General features: G+C 47.7%; 1 protein-coding gene across 1 annotated transcript in view; it reads left to right on the plus strand.

Moving 5' to 3' along the window:
* The first annotated feature begins 1,860 nt into the window (after positions 1 to 1,860).
* The window catches only part of CD53 (CD53 molecule), a 171,505-nt gene continuing 160,551 nt past the window's right edge, over positions 1,861 to 12,814 (plus strand). Inside the window, exon 1 of the mRNA XM_069633563.1 lies at positions 1,861 to 2,024. The gene's annotated coding sequence lies outside the window, so the exon portion shown is untranslated. The remainder of the gene's footprint in view (positions 2,025 to 12,814) is intronic.

The following is a 12,814-nucleotide window of genomic DNA, read 5'->3' on the forward strand; positions in this document are numbered from 1 at the left end:
AGGTGAGGTGTGGGGGGGCCGGGGAGGAAGAGGAGGGTGCTTTCTGTGATCCCGATTGTTTGGTATTGATCGCTGTGTATCTTTTCTTGCAGCTTTGGGTGAGTGCCTCCTGGCATACCTCTGGCTTTTCACTGGACCCCTCTTCAAATGAGTGTTTCCTAAGCGTGCGTGGTCGGGTCTGGAGCATAGTGTGCTTCCTAACAGAGCAGTGTAAGGGTAAAACATGACTGTTAAAGAGGTCAGATTGTGGCCCTTCCTCATAGGAACCAATGCTGTCTTTGTGTTTGGATAATGCTTCTGCATGCGGGAAGGGTTGTTCGCGTTGCGTCTCATTATGCCATTAAAGAAAATGTGCAGTGGTGCAAGCACAAGTAGCACTAAAGCAGGCATATTCTTTCAATGCGTTTTTGCAGTAGGACAATCTTTGCCCTAGTCCGAGTCCTTTGCCCTGGGGCAAAAATGCATTGAAAGCATATGTTTTTTGATCTTGGGCAATTTCTGCCACAATGTTAATTGCATTTCCACTGATGCGAGACTTCTACAATATTGGCCACTGGTTGATAAATTATCAAAGGCAGTTTGGGATGTGTTTCAGTATTGGAAATGGTGAGGCCTGATGTTACTAGTAGACTGTAGTGTGGGCTCAACACGTGATGACTGCTTTGGAAATCGGCATAGCTGCCAAGTGACCCCCATGTCATGTGTGACACTTTCAGCCAGACTTGGCTTTCCCATTGGCAGATGGGACTTGTAGTTTCATTTTCCCATTATAAGTATGGGCCTTCATGTCCTTGCAAGCAAAGTGAAGAATCAAGACTAACAGTGGCCAGGGATGTCACGCCGGTTGCCATTGCAGATGTTGGCTGACCGCTATTGTGCATTGTACAGCTATCCGATTCCTACTCTGGTTGCTTGTAGATCCCTTGCTGCCTAATTGCTCACCCTTTAGTCTCCCCCAGTTGCTAGATCCCCGCTTCGTTGTTTGATCACTTGTGGTCTGCTTGCCTCGCGTGATCCCCCTTATGACTTGCAAAGCGCTTTGTTGCTTGCCGAAGCTAGGTCTGGACTTACACCGGGGGCGGGGTGGCGGTACAGCCCCAGCAGCTCAAATGAAAGGCCCAACATATGATGGCGGAAGCACCCGGCCGGTTGCTCGGAATGCAGGCTTGGTCCGTGGGATTCATTCCGCGATCTGACCAACCTGCGCCCATCGCCCCGTGTGCTAATAATTAAAATAAACAAACTTATCCGATGCAGTGAAAGGCTGAAAAATGTAGGTGGCTCGCAAATTCTCGTGCCGTGCATCAAAACGTGCAGTGACTGATCGGAATCGGACTGATCGGACAGTGCAGGCGTGCACTCGGTCACAAAGTACGGTGTGCATAGCTCTCAACCATTTGTGTTACAAAGGCGGGTGAAATCACCCGATTTTGTTTTTGGCGGGTGAGACGCCCAATCGAATGAATGGGCGTGCAGGAGGCTTGGCGGTGAGTCAGCCCTTTACAAGGCGGGTGACACCCGCCAAAAGCGTGTGAGTTGAGAGCTATGACGGTGTGTGGTGTGAACGTGCATAATATCTTTTTTTTCCTTCATTGAGGTTCAGTGGGACCATAATTATTATTACTATTGATTATATGAGTTGGGTGAGGCCCTGTTTAGTCTTGTCCCATTCCATCTGCCTCCACGCTGTATATGGTTGTAGAGTTTGCCCCGCCAGCTCGCTGTGTGCCCACTGCATGAATATGGGCAGTTTCTGTTGGTTCATTGCACGCTTTCGTTTTGGGCTTCGCCCTGTGAAAGGCGTCGCTGAATGTTTCCTTCCTGTGGTCAGGTGATAACGAAAGAGCGACGGCAGCAGCAGCGCGCGCTGGGGAAGTTCTTATTCTGCCGGCAAGGGGGCCGACAAGGTCCAACCACAGAAGAAAAACAGCACACTTACAAGGATTTGTCGCCACGAGCTAAAACCTATAGATTTACGGAAACAGAAGAAAGCAGATATCAGGATTGTGGCCTGGAACATCAAGGTAACGTTTCACTTTTTTAGTATGAGTTTTTGATAAGTATTTGACAACTACGTCAGCGCATTTTGTGTACAGCACACTCCCTTGGCTAGTATATACATTCAGGGGAGAGTTTGACCTCACTACTAACATTTGTGACATTTCCGACAACACCCTATTAAGCTGAAAGTGGAAGTCGGAGAAAAAACACTTCATTTTCTAACCCCTACATCGGTAAAAAGTGCAGGTAGCGATTATCAATAGTTTTCCCCAATCCTGTTTTTTACATGATTTAACCAATGAAGTTGTGGAACAGTGCAGAATTAACACGTCCACCCCAAATTCCTCATATTTACTGCCAGCATGAAATATCAGCGTTAAACAAATGGCTTCCCAAGGAATCTGTCTGTTTTTTTTTTTTAGTTTGAGCTATTAGGTGGTGCTTGCGCCACCTATAAGCCAAAACTATTGCATTCGAATACAGATGGGAAGAAATGGTATATGAGGTGGGACACACAGTATGTAGGTGTTGTTTGGATATTTGCCCACCCATTGACTCCTATAGCCAGGCTAATCCTCATGGTCATTCCCACCCAGTTCCTGTCACTCGCCGTCCAAAACTCATCCTCATGTGAACTCTTTGAGCTTGCCTTAATCAAGCCTTGCCATCAAACGTTGCACTGAAAGTGCTGGCCAGTGTTTTTTCAAAGCAGTCCTCTGAGAGATAATGACTTAATTGGAGCTCTAAGCCCGCTACTGGTGTAATAAAAATGTCTTACCAGGTCTGCCTTCGGCAACTCGCTTTACAAGTACGATGCGTGTCCTTCACTGAAGTCCTGTTAAGAACAAGCATTGGCAAAGCCAAGAATGTTTGCTTGTCTATAAGTATTAGCATTTGCCAGGTCTGCTATAAGATTCCCAGGTACTCTACCATTCTGCAGCTGCTACCATCAATGGGCAGATAAAGCCACTACGGCAGCGTCTGGCAAGTGCCTTCCCCAAGCCTACATGAAAGCCCAAACTGTTGGCATTGTCAATGCTTGTTTCTACTTGGGAAAGGCAGCGTTCCACGGGACTCCAATGTGAATGCCTGCCACAGGCGTTCATTTTTGACGGCATTTCCACATTTGTATTCAGAAGCGTAAAAGTAAGATGCAAGAGCCACTGTGTCTGTTTTACACCTTTCTTTTGCGATTCTGAACACAAATGACGAACACTGAAAGGAAGGGACCCTTTGCACTTAGGTACAAGTGTTCACGATCCCCTGCAGGGAAATGTTTTATTTTTGTAAAATGACCTCCAAGTTCTTATACGTTGGGAGCACTCAGGCCCCAGGGTTCATGGGGCGGCTTCTTTTAGAAAGTTTACTTCACAGGCATGCCAGCACATTCCTGCTTGTGTGCATCCTCAGTAAAATAAATGGTTTAATATTATTTCTTACAAAAAAGGCGGCAATGGGTATTTCCCACCCATAATTTCACATGGATTGAGATGGTTTTCACTTAATGAGCGTCATTTCATAAAACGTGCACACAGAATGCGGGGGACCACCACCGTTGGCTCGCACATGCCATTGGCTGCCCTGAATGCAAGTTTACACATTTACAAGCCAAAGTTGAACATCAAGGACTACAAACAACCAAAACCACCTTTACTCTTTCATGTTACTCTCTGTTTTGTAATACATGTAAATACTGCCAGAAAATGATGCTTCGCAGGTGGCATTTACAATGGAATCTACTTGCTTGTGCTGAATGCAGGCGGATTCCATAAACATCCATTATTTTTGTCTGCATGAAAAACCTGTGCAGGTGTATTAAGGGGAGGCACTTAAATGACTTTCACTGCTCATTGCAGGAGCTTCTCCTCGTTAAGTGGTCGGCAGGCTGGAGTGCTTGACCTAGAGATCAGCCACTTAGTGACAAGCCTGAAGACCAGGGCAGGGTATTGGAGTAACAGGGGGAAGGGTCTATTGACGAGTAGGCAGCCAAATGTACAGGTGAGGAGGTGACTGGGGTGGGAGGGGTAGGTGCAGAGGGTAGGGCAGAGGCAGAGTGGGCGTCAGCATGCGGCTCATTTGCAACATAGCGTTAAAGGGTGATGGAGTCCGGGCGGCGCAATAAGGCTCCGAAATAGGGATTCAGGCGACGCACCCCCTAAAAGGTAAAGAACAGGGTGGGTATTGGGGGATGGTTTAACAGGCAGATGGGGAGTTTGAGGGATTAGTAAAAGGAAGGGACTATGCACATCTGCATTTGTCGACCATCTGGCCTCGACGAATATGCAACTGCTCATAGGAAAGACTAGGGGCCAGCAGTTGCAGGGGCGAGCAGTTAGGGTCAACATAATTATAAAGTTATATTTTTTGATGAAAACAAATATAAATTACATATATATAACTTATACATATTTTGACCAGTTTTTGATAGATTATAGAACCTAGAATTGGTTAACTTGTGTTACCTTATTCAAATCTATCTTATATCTAGATTTAAAATTAACATATGTAGCATTATCACACACCCCTCCATCTGAAGGGTGAAATACGATTTTTCTTCGAGGCGGTTTCATTGGAATCAATGGAAGAAAACATATTTGGAGCTATGGAGATAAAAGATTGTTGGAAGAGTGATTCCATTGACCTCTATCACTCCTTTCCTGGGCAAACGTCTGGAACCCTGGACATCTCCCAGCTTATTCTCCACACTGAATCTGTTGGTTGTCTCCATGACCATCAGTCTGGCTTCAGAGCAGCCAGAGTCATGGAAACTTCTCTCCTGAACACTCGTGAAGACCTGCTCTCCAATCTTGAATCTAGCCATTCTGTTCCCATCCTCAACCCTTCCTCTGCTTTCGATACGGTCAATCACGCCATGCTGATCAATCGACTGCGTGAGAACCTGAGCATCATGGATCAGGCCCTGAAATGGTTGACCTCCTTTTTCCTGGACTGTCCCTCCCAGGTCCAACTTGGGTTCTTTCAAACCGCAAAGTCGCTATCCACATGTGGTGTTCCCCTGGGTTCTACACTCTCACCCTGGCTTTTCAATGTCTACTTGGCCCCTTCAGCCCACCTGATCACTACCTTCTCTAACTTTCAGTGTTATGCGGATGACACTCATCTCTCTTTTAGGCTCCCCTCAGCCTCATCTCCTCTCGCACTCATTCCTGAGTCCGCGATTCATGTTTTGTGTGCCTCCAATGATCTCTGCCTTAATGCCAGTAAGACAGAGATCCTTGTCATTGGGACCACTGCTCCTGCTTTCCCCCCTCTCACTCTGGCTGCTCTCCTTGGGCCCTCTTCCTTCGCCTTCATGTGAGGCAAAAACCTTGGTGTCATCTTTGACTCCACTCTCTCCTTCTCTCACCACATAACAGACCTTGCCAAGATGTTCTACTACCAGCTGCACCTCCTCAGAGGTATTCTGCCTTTTCACACTTTCCCCCAGAAGCTCACTGTCTCCAGAGCCCTGGTTCTCTCTAGGCTGGACTATTGCAACAGCCTCTTTCTCAATCTGCCTTCATCTCCTCTCCTCTCACTGCAACCAATCCAGAACAGGACTGTGAGACTTATCCTTGGCCTCGAGCCCAGGGACTGTATCTCTCCAACCCTGAAATCTCTTCACTGGCTCCGGGTGGCTGCTAGATCAGGTTCTAGACCCTCTGCATGGTCCACAAGGCATTCTGGGGCCAGGGCTTGCACTACATCCAACTCTCTCTTCCAAAATACCTTCCTTCTCGAGCCCTTTGCTCTGCTACCTCCAACTCTCTGCAGGTCAGATGCTTCTCCAGCAGAGAGTGGGAGGTAGATCCCTCCTCTCGGCAGGTGCCTCCCACTGGAATGGCCTCCCTGCCCCTCTCAAACTTGAGCCTTACCACCTGAAGTTCCGGAAGCAGCTCAAGACATTCCTTTTCTCCTCTGCCTTCTCTCTCTCCCCTGCTGATCTACCCCTCTGCTGCATCGACTGGTCGCTTGAATACCCTCTGAGTTTCACGGGGTACTGTGCCCCATCATGATCAATCCCCCGTGTACTGCTTCCGGGTCTACAGTCCCCTCTCTCCTTGCACTTATCCAGAGCCGCACTGCTGAGGCTGCACTTAATCAGTGCAATGCTGCCCTGATTGCACCCCCCCTCCCTCTCCCTGGCACTTCCCCCTTCCCCCTGCACTTTGTGTTGTCACACTTGCACAATCTGAATGCCACAAGGCCTAGTAAGATTGTTTGTCTTGTCCTCCCTCTGTCTTCCCTACCTTGTCCTGTTGCGCCTAGAAACACTTGTGTACAGGCTCGTTATAAATGACTTATATTATATGTGAGACATTCAACTTATTTGGAAAATGCTTTCTAAGGGGACTGGGGCTGACACCCTCCAAATAATGGGGATTTCATAGGCAACATATTTCCCAACTCAATGGTACTCAGCCTCTGAGCCTTAGAAGGGTGGCAGACAGAATTGGCCCTATAGGGGTTCCATCCTGTGACTGAAGGTTGCACAGATAGTTCAGCAAAGAATGCAAAGATACTTGGTTCGGCATAATGACTCCCGTCTGTTCTTAGTGTTCCTTCTTCTTAAGTGGTGTTTGCGTGGGAGAGGGTGAGGGGAAATTATGACAAATTATCATTTGTGTTATGGTGCTATGTCCATTACTGAAGGCCACATTACCAAAGAAATGTGTGTAGAGGTTGGACAGTCTGAGTAGAACCACAAACATGGTTTTCTGGCTGCATCTGGAATCCTGCTAGCCGGTTGGGAGGCCCACAGCAATGCAGCCTTATAGAGACGTGGGACATTGCCGAAATGATATTAGCAGTCCAGCAAATGTGTGACTGTGTAATCAAAGGTCATGAGAGCAGGTATAAGGCGGGCATTCGTGTCACCAACCCCATCCTAACACTACTAGCAATTTAGAGGCAACGATTTTTGATCTTTCTATCCATTTTGTATTGTGTTGTAGTTGTCATTTATATAGCACCTTTTGCCATTATTTTGGTCTCAATGCACTAGTGGTGGGAACGCTCTTGGGGACCGAAGTCCAAAATGTTGGAAATCATGGAGTTGGATTAGAATGCGTGTGCGCATTTGGTCATGATAAGGCTTAGCAGGGGTGGCTGTGCTCCGCTGAAAAGCAACCCACGAGGTCAGGAATGTGAATGCCATTTACCAGTCCACGCCTGGCTCCAAGAACCATCAAACAAGAGAAAGGCAAGAGAGAGAAAAACACACCTAGCCACAGTCTTGCAGTGAATGTTGCATTGGGTGCCCTTGGAGAAGCGGACTGTGTCTAATGCTGAGAAATCGACTGATAACTTATTAGTGATTTTCATTACTCAGCATCTTCTTCATCATAGTCTTTGCTGGGGACGGTCACCTTACTTGCCCTTCTTAAAATGGAAAGCCTCTTCCTAAAAGTCTAAGCTTAAAATAATGTTTATACGGCTAGGCAACTTTGAGAAAGCAGAGCGTAAATCCGATCCAGACTCACAGTTTCCTCCCATTTTAGATGCCAAGCAGTGAATCACATGGCTGAAGAACACCATTGAGCTTTGAGAGTGAGGAAATTCAAGGTCTGTGAAAAAGGAATGTTTGGACTTGGAGTAATAAAGATTAATATTAAGTAATATGGCCATTACAGGGTTCAACATTAAGCGGCACTGGGAGCTAATTAGATCCTGCTTGTTGCCTAGAAGAGCCTGGTTAGCTTGACACCAACGTCTACCAGGAACTATTCTTTGCTCCCAAGGCCAACTTATGCCAAACAAACACTCCTATGTGAATTGAGCTCTGTGCTTTTGCAACAATGCATAAATAAACATTAGGACACATCTCTATGACTTTTAAAGCATAAGGGGTCATAGCTAAGGGACACATTTGTGTGTTTCCATCTCCTATGGAAGTTCGATTTGCAGAACAGTGGTTAATACATAGTTTTCCGCATATCAAACCTCCTCATTCCCCAGTGGTAGTCCCTGATCAGCTCGATACCCAGGAGCTGCTTTTAGCCTTTTAGATCCTACTTGGCCAATCTTAATTTCGCGCACTGCGTTACCTCATTGTTCCTCATTTCAGTCATTATTCTAAGAGGAAAGCAGTGCCTGCGTCCTCACATATCAGAGACACGGCCAGAATGTACACTGCTGACTCTTCTTTGGCATTATTCTTTTCAACATCAATATAATATGCCTTATGAAGGTACATTAGTTAAATAATAGAAACAACCATAACCATATTGGGATAACAATTATAATTATTACCCAGCGAGGGTCAATCAGAATGAAAGAAGCATTCTTATTGGCCTTCGCCAGGGCTTTACCTGGCCGGAAATACCTCGACCGGGATTCCTTGCCATTGTTTCCTGGCAGGAGGCGTGGCAGCCCCTCAGCCAATGAGGAGGCTCGAAGCGGGGCCATCCCCGCTCCGAGTCTCCACACGGCTGGAGGCTGCCACCATCCCCCGCTGGGGATTCAGGTAAGTTAATATTTTGTTTTCCCATTCCTCTGAACGGTTACATGTCATTTCATTGCGGGATGTTTTTTCGCTGGGTTTTTAACCGCAAACTTTTTAACAAAAAAACCCATCGAAAACCCCGCATTCCCTTTCATTTTTGTTATCTATTCCCAAACACCCACATCCCATACATATCATTTTCTAACACCCCCAAAAAAATGCGATGGGATTTTTTAATTCACCGTAAAAAACTCTGTGTAAAAACGCCCCGCGATGAAAGGATGTTGTACCCTCTAAACACAATCCCCTCCCTGCCCTCCCAACCCCACTTACCTTCTATTTCTCCTTTCGGGAGCAAAAGTGCTGGGAACACTTCTGTTCCCAGTGCGTTCGCTCCTGATGGCTGCCATTTTGTTTTTCTGTTCTGAAATGGCGTTTCTGAACAGAAAACAATGTTTTTAGTACCCCGGCCTTGCGGCCGTGGTACTAATAGCAATATACCCCTCGCTGCAGGGGCATTACCTAGTCCGTTAATGCCCTGGGGCCTTCATTAAGGCCCTTGCTTCGCTCCGGCCCATAACTAAGGGCCCCAGGGCATTACGTGACTCAGTAATGACCCCTACGGCTCGGGCATATTGCTTAAATAATAAGGATGATATCAGGGTTTTTTTTTTTGTATTGCCCTCTAGGACATATGTCTTTTGCTTGTAAGCACTGCTAATAATAGTTGTTCTCGTTACCGAATGTGATGGTGAAGGAGGCACACATGAGCTTGATACGTGATGGAGATGGTCAGCAAGTGTCGAGACTAAGGTCCCTGCCTGGGATTACTGCAGGAAGCTACCACCTTTTATTTATTTATATTTACATTTCTAAAGCACCTAAACCCTGAGGCACAAGGGCGCTGTTGCGGACCCGTTACATGATACAAAAGTGCTTCAAACTGAGGAGTGACGATATACCGCCTCGCAAAACATCTCTAACCTGGTGTTAACAGAAATATAAGGGGAATTCAAAGCCCATACCAACGCAGAGTTGTAGCCAAAATATTTAGAAAAAGTGTGAAGTATACAATATTTAATCCCATATATCCATTGCTGTTTTCACGCTGGTGTAAATTTCTGTGGATGCCTATAGAATCTCCCTGCTTTTTACACAAACAAAAATGCAGGAAGACTCCATAGGAATCCATTGCAAAGGCTGCCAGCCGTGCGTAAATGGCAGGTGTCTTCTACAGAGCGCTCAATGGAGGTATCACAGCGTTTTGCCTTCACTGGACACCTCCCTTTTTCGTGCAAATGATGAAACTTACAGGGACAGGACCTATTGGCATCTAAGTGAAAATGTAAGGTTTAATTCATTGGGAACTCAGAAATGAGCCCCATTATATGGTCATTGTATGTAGACGAACATCCAGGCTAACTGTTTCATGGTGCAGTGCCCTGCATGCAATGACGGTTGAATCTCGTTTGATGAGTGTTCTTTCGTGACTGCTGTGGCATTCATTGGTGCAGGTAGTCTTTGCATGTTTGAAACATGTCATGATTGGCAAGATGATGTTTGTTCAGGAGAAAGCAACACGCAAAGAGGATGAAAGAGAAAGAGGGGTATAGGAACAATTGATTGATATGTTAATTTAAAAAACATATCATTGATTATAGCCTCATTAGGATACAAAGTCATACATTTCTTTAATGATAGAATTGACAACATTCTGATCTTACTCCTTCTTCCTTGTCTCAGTCCTTCTTCCTCATCACAGTCCCTCTTTCCTCCTACTCAGTATAACCTCGTTTCTCATTTGTGTGCCTCCCCCTCTTTCTCCTCCAAGCCTCTTGTCCTCTACCTTGTACCAGTCTCCCTTCATGTTTTTGTTGGTGTAAAACTAGGGCATGGTGACAATGCCTCAGGAAAAATGGCCAATGGCCCAAATGATCCCAAAGAGGGTAAAACCCCCAATGGGGGGAAAACCCCATGTTGCGTAGCATAAGAACCTACATTGATAACAAAGGATACAACATCTGTTATAATCTCAGAATAAAAAAATCAAAATACATGTGAGAGATGAAGCATAACAAAACCTCTGGAATTCAGTGTAAACCCTCTAGTTAAGGCATAATTAATGTGGCGCAGCTTCCAACAACCGCCGAATTTCAGGATTTTGCAGCATCAAATTGACATCTTTCTGGCACTTCAACTAAAGCTTTTTCAGTGATTATATATATATATATATATATATATATATATATATATATATATATATATATATATATATATATATATATTCAGTAGAAATTTGTGATGTCATCTTTGATGTCCTGGGTGTTAGTGTTAGCAGTGCACGGTGGCGCGAGTTATGGTTGCTTATCTTACCATAACTGCCGAATTTCAGGGGTTTTTCGTTTTTACTTTGAACCATAACGTCCCTTTAACAAAGTTTTTTTAATGAATTTCATAGGTTTTTAGTAGCGCAACTTAACCATAACGTCCCTTTAACAAAGTTTTTTCACTGAATTTCATAGGTTTTTAGTAGCGCAACTTATCCATAACGTCCCTTTAACAAAGTTTTTTACTGAATTTCATAGGTTTTTATTAGTGCAACTTAACCATAAAGTCACTTTAACAATTTTTTTTTTACTGAATTTCATAGTTTTTTATTAGTGCAACGTAACCATAACATCCTTTTCAATGAAGGAAGACCACTAGCATCCTAGGTTCTCAAAGTGGGAACCCGGGGTGGTAAAAAAAAGATTTTTCTTCCCAAACCGGGACGCCGCAGGCAGGCGTCCCGGTATAGGAAGGAAAATCTTTTACCAAGATGGACACCAGGGAAAGGGAAGGCAGGGTGTATAAAGAGAACACAACAGGCCATCGGCGGGGGGTCGGGAAGACCAGGAGAGAGACACGGGGCATGAGCAGGGGTGGGGGGCAACAGGAGAGAGACACGGGGCATGAGCGGGGGGTGGGGGGTTACAGGAGACAGACATGGGGCATGAGCAGGGGGTGGGGGCAACAGGAGAGAGACACGGGGCATGAGCGGGAAAGAAGGGAGACACAGGGTATGAGCGGGGGGTGGGGGGAAGAAGGGAGACACGGGGCATGAGCGGGACAGAAGGGAGACACGGGGCATGGGTGGGGGGTGGGGGGGAAGAAGGGAGACACGGGGCAAGAGCGGGCAGGGGGTGGGGGTGAACAGGGTAGACACGGGCCATGAGCGGGGGGAAAAGGAGGGAGACAGACACGGAGCATGACCTTGAGTAGGGCAAGGTGGGGCCCCCACCCCCGCTCATGCCCCGTGTCTGCCCTGTTCCAACAGTGCAGACACGGGGCATGAGCGGGGGATGGGGGGGAAAGAAGGGAGACACGGGGCATAAGCAGGGGGTGGGGGGGAAAGGAAGACACGGGGCATGAGCGGGGGGTGGGGGGGAAGAAGGGAGACACAGGGCATGAGCGGGGGTGGGTGGAACAAGAGGTCAACAAGGGGCATCATAGGAGGGGGTACAAGAGGAAGACACGGGGCATGAGCGGGGGGTGGGAGGGAAGAGGGAAAGAAGGGAGACACGGGGCACGAGCGGGGAGTGGGGGGGGAGACACGGGGCAGGAGCGGGGGGTGGAGGGGGAAGAAGGGAGACACGGCGCATGAGCGTGGGGTGGGTGGAACAAGAGGTCAACAAGGGGCATCATAGGAGGGGGGACAAGAGGAAGACACGGGGCATGAGCAGGGGGTGGGAGGGAACAGGAGGAAGACACAGGGCATCAGCGAGGAGAGGGGGGATGGGAGGAAGACATGGGGCATGAGCGGGGGGTGGGGAACAAGAGGTCAACAAGGGGCATCATAGGAGGGGGGACAAGAGGAAGATACGGGGCATGAGCGGTGGTGGAGGGCAACAGGAGAGAGACACGGGGCATGAGCGGGGGGTGGGGGGTACAGGAGACAGTCACGGGGCATGAGCGGGGGGTGGGGGGCAACAGGAGAGAGACACGGGGCATGAGCGGGGGGCAACAGGAGACAGACACGGGGCATGAGCGGTGTGGTGGGGCCAACAGGAGGGAGACACGGGGCATGAGCGGGGGGTGGGGAGAACAGGAGACAGACACGGGGCATGAGCGTGGGGGTGGGGAGAACAGGAGACAGACAAGGGGCATGAGCAGGGGGTGGGGGGAACAGGAGACATATACGGGGCATGAGCGGGGGGTGGGGGGAACAGGAGACAGATACGGGGCATGAGCGGGGGGTGGGGAGAACAAGAGACAGACACGGGGCATGAGCAGGGGTGTGGGGGGCAACAGGAGACAGACACGGGGCATGAGCGGGGGGTGGGGGGTACAGGAAAGAGACACGGGGCATGAGCGGGTGGGGGGAACAGG

This window comes from Ambystoma mexicanum, chromosome 13, assembly GCF_040938575.1.
Source record: "Ambystoma mexicanum isolate Mex_15411 chromosome 13, UKY_AmexF1_1, whole genome shotgun sequence".
NCBI classification, from domain to species: Eukaryota; Metazoa; Chordata; class Amphibia; order Caudata; family Ambystomatidae; genus Ambystoma; species Ambystoma mexicanum.